This window comes from Oncorhynchus keta, chromosome 22, assembly GCF_023373465.1.
Source record: "Oncorhynchus keta strain PuntledgeMale-10-30-2019 chromosome 22, Oket_V2, whole genome shotgun sequence".
Lineage (NCBI taxonomy): Eukaryota > Metazoa > Chordata > Actinopteri > Salmoniformes > Salmonidae > Oncorhynchus > Oncorhynchus keta.
Window position 1 is genome coordinate 44,267,058 of NC_068442.1, and position 5,000 is coordinate 44,272,057.

The following is a 5,000-nucleotide window of genomic DNA, read 5'->3' on the forward strand; positions in this document are numbered from 1 at the left end:
GGATTCGTAACAGCGTGCAACGAGTGGGTTCTGCTATGGTAACCAGTGATCTGAGATGTCTAGCCTTGCTGATATGTAGGGGTCCAGATTTTGCAGCTCTTTCAGAACATCAGCTGTCTGGATTTGGGTAAAGGAGAAATGGGGAGACTTAATAATAATAATAATAATAATAAATGCCATTTAGCAGACGCTTTTATCCAAAGCGAATTACAGTCATGTGTGCATACATTCTACGTATGGGTGGTCCCGGGGATCGAACCCACTACCCTGGCGTTACAAGCGCCATGCTCTACCAACTGAGCTAGTTGCAGTGAGTTGCAGTGAGGGGTGCCGGGCTGTTGACCAAGGTAGGGGTAGCCAGGTGGAAAGCATGGCCAGCTGTAGAAAAATGCTTGTTGATACTTAATTAGTGTATTTATCGGTGGTGAGTGTTTCCTAGCCTCAGTGCAGTGGAAAGCTGGAAGGAGGTGCTCTTATTCTCCAAGAACCTTAGTGTCCCAGAACGTTTTGAAGTTAGTGCTAGTTTGAAAAAGCTTATTGCGGGGATATTTGATGCTAATGCAGTACACCACAGGATGTTTTTGTGCTGGTCAATCAGTTTGCATATGGTATCCAGGGCACAGCTGGGGACAGAAGGTGCTCTATAGCAAGTGGCAACGGTAAGAGACTTGTTTCTGGAAAGGTGGATTTTTAAAAGTAGAAGCTCGAATTGTTTGGGTACAGACCTGGATAGTAAGACAGAACTCTGCAGGCTCTCCCTGCAGTAGATTGCAACTCCGCCCCCCTTGGCAGTTCTATCTTGTCGGAAAATGTTATAGTTAGGGATGGAAATTTCAGGGGTTTTGGTCTCCTATGCCAGGATTCAGACACGGCTAGGAAAACCGGGTTGGCAGAGTGTACTAGGGCAGTGAATAAAACAAACTTAGGCTTCTATGCATGTTTGTGCGTGTGATCGGATGTTGCAAATTAGATTTTGTGTATTTGAGAAAATCCATCATTAGTCTGGTGGAGGACCACTTGAACAATGTAATAGACGCCAAGAGAGAGACCAAAAAGAATGACAACATATCCACCCAGGAGACTTTCTCCGTTCCACTGTGGAGGCCCAAGGGTATTATTCACCTTCTGTGTGTCCTTAACACGGAACCCAGACTGGCTGTGCGCGTGCGCCATTGTGCGCTATCGTGCATACATTTATTTTGTCTCCCTACACCAAACGTGATCACGACACGCAGGTTAAAATATCAAAACAAACTCTGAACCAATGAAATTAATTTGGGGTCGAAAACCATTAAACATGTATGGCAATTTAGCTAGTTAGGTTGCACTTGCTAGCTAATTTGTCCTATTTAGCTAGCTTGCTGTTGCTAGCTAATTTGTCCTGGGATATAAACATTGAGTTATTTTACCTGAAATGCACAAGGTCCTCTACTCGGACAATGAATCTAAACAAAACGGCCAACCGACTCGTTTCTAGTCATCTCTCCTCCTTCCAGGCTTTTTCATCTTTGAACTTATATGGTGATTGGCATCTACACTTTTACCACAACAACCGCCAAAACATTTCATCTTTCAATCACCCACATGGGTATAACCAATGAGGAGATGGCACGTGGGTACCTGCTTCTATAAACCAATAAGGAGATGGGAGAGGCAGGACTTTCAGCGCGATCTGTGTCAGAAATAGAAAGGATTTCTATTTTAGCCCTTCCATCACAGACGCTCGTTGGCGCTCGCGAGTAGTGTGGGTGCAATAATGAAATAACATGGATTTCTAAATTTATTTTGGAACGCTCGCGCACAAGACGTGTCCGGTCTGGTCAGCATGTAACCCTAACCTAACTATGTGCTGTGTCAGCCTCAGGCATGGAGATGCCTCCTATTTCATCTTCACATAATAATAATAATAATAATAATTAGGTGGGTGCTTACATTTTACAAATGTGTATTCAACGCATGTGCGAATTGGAGAGTTTTTGCGTATTCCCCCTGAGACACCCTTGGAAAGAGTGCACCTGTGTCAAACCTGATGGATGGATAAAGATTATGTTGATGTCTGCTACAGGTCATATAGATGTATACATTTCTATTTTAGGTCAGTTTTCCAGCTATGTTTATAAATACACACACACACAGTGTCAATGTCTTGTCCTCTGGTCTGACCAGGATCAGCTGTGGCATCAGGGGAGGTGGTGATGAACAGTAAGTTTAGTGGAGCTCTCACTCACATCTGCAGCACAGACTCAAGAGCGGTATGAGTAGAGAATATGGCCCTTCCTCTTGGACAATCCACTATAACTGAACTGGGCAGGGGGGTTGTAACCATAGAATTCAAATTATTCTCATTTTAGTTCTGTGGTTGGATCCTTCTCCTCCTCTAGAGTGGAGAAAGGGTAAGGGCTTGGGTTGCATAACATGTCATCACTCTACAACCACCCTGGTCTACAACCACCTTGATGCACATTTGGCCAACTGCAGTCCCTTAGAGACACAATGTCTAGGCTTTTGTTTAGCCAAGCTCTGAAACACCTCAGATATTGAACTCCGGCTGAGACTGAGGATGTCCTAATATGGACACGGTAGCCCTGTGCTACAGTGGGAAACACTGAGTATCAAACCGTTGGAGTTTCATATCAATAGTGCAACAGTGGAACATCTGGCTGTTGCCCAGAGATTGTTGTCGTTGTGCCACTCTGGTGTCTCCTGTAACAGCCTCAGCCAGAAGGGATAAGCAGGCCCCAGCACCGCCTCCGACCCCACCACAGAGCCAGTCTACTGTTCATTCACTACTTATCTCAATTCAGGGCCAATCTTCTTTTTGGTTTGGAACTGAGTATCTGTCACAGGTGGGCTACCACACACAGGGGCAGAGAGGATAAGAGAGGAACCCTATGGTTGTGTCCCAAACGGCACCATTTTCCCTATATGGGACATCCTCAACATTTAAACGTGTTAACCCTCGCAAGGCTGCAGGCCCAGACGGCATCCCCAGCCACGCCCTCAGAGCATGCGCAGACCAGCTGGCCGGTGTGTTTACGGACATATTCAATCAATTCCTACACCAGTCTGCTGTTCCCACATGCTTCAAGAGGGCCACCATTGTTCCTGTTCCCAAGAAAGCTAAAGTAACTGAGCTAAACGACTACCGCCCCGTAGCACTCACTTCCGTCATCATGAAGTGCTTTGAGAGACTAGTCAAGGACCATATCACCTCCACCCTACCTGACACCCTAGACCCACTCCAATTTGCTTACCGCCTAAATAGGTCCACAGACGATGCAATCTCAACCACGCTGCACACTGCCCTAACCCATCTGGACAAGAGTAATACCTATGTGAGAATGCTGTTCATCGACTACAGCTCGGCATTCAACACCATTCAGTACCCTCCAAGCTCGTCATCAAGCTTGAGACCCTGGGTCTCGACCCCGCCCTGTGCAACTGGGTACTGGACTTCCTGACGGGCCGCCCCCAGGTGGTGAGGGTAGGCAACATCTCCACCCCGCTGATCCTCAACACTGGGGCCCCACAAGGGTGCGTTCTGAGCCCTCTCCTGTACTCCCTGTTCACCCACGACTGCGTGGCCACGCACGCCTCCAACTCAATCATCAAGTTTGCGGACGACACAACAGTGGTAGGCTTGATTACCAACAACGACGAGACGGCCTACAGGGAGGAGGTGAGGGCCCTCGGAGTGTGGTGTCAGGAAAATAACCTCACACGCAAAGCAAACAAAACTAAGGAGATGATTGTGGACTTCAGGAAACAGCAGAGGGAACACCCCCCTATCCACATCGATGGAACAGTAGTGGAGAGGGTAGTAAGTTTTAAGTTCCTCGGCATACACATCACAGACAAACTGAATTGGTCCACTCACACAGACAGCATCGTGAAGAAGGCGCAGCAGCGCCTCTTCAACCTCAGGAGGCTGAAGAAATCTGGCTTGTCACCAAAAGCACTCACAAAGTTCTACAGATGCACAATCGAGAGCATCCTGGTGGGCTGTATCACCGCCTGGTACGGCAACTGCTCCGCCCACAACCGCAAGGTTCTCCAGAGGGTAGTGAGGTCTGCACAACGCATCACCGGGGGCAAACTACCTGCCCTCCAGGACACCTACACCACCCGATGTCACAGGAAGGCCATAAAGATCATCAAGGGCAACAACCACCCGAGCCACTGCCTGTTCACCCAGCTATCATCCAGAAGGCGAGGTCAGTACAGGTGCATCAAAGCTGGGACCGAGAGACTGAAAAACAGCTTCTATCTCAAGGCCATCAGACTGTTAAACAGCCACCACTAACATTGAGTGGCTGCTGCCAACACACTGACACTGACTCAACTCCAGCCACTTTAATAATGGGAATTGATGGGAAATTATGTAAAATATATCACTAGCCACTTTAAACAATGCTACCTAATATAATGTTACATACCCTACATTATTCATCTCATATGCATACGTATATACTGTACTCTATATCATCGACTGCATCCTTATGTAATACATGTATCACTAGCCACTTTAACTATGCCACTTTGTTTACATACTCATCTCATATGTATATACTGTACTTGATACCATCTACTGTATCTTGCCTATGCTGCTCTGTACCATCACTCATTCATATATCTTTATGTACATATTCTTTATCCCTTACACTGTGTATAAGACAGTAGTTTTGGAATTGTTAGTTAGATTACTTGTTGGTTATTACTGCATTGTCGGAACTAGAAGCACAAGCATTTCGCTACACTCGCATTAACATCTGCTAACCATGTGTATGTGACAAATACAATTTGATTTGATTTTACTGACCCTCCTGGGGCTCTGGTCAAAAGTTGTGCAGTATATAGGGTATATGGTGTCATTTTGGCTACAGACAATGACTGCCTCATCAGTACCAGGAGACACACTCTCTCAATACAACAAATAGTGTGTGAGAATGAGTTGGGTGTGTTCTGTATTATGGCATTGTTTAATGAAGGATATGAGAGTT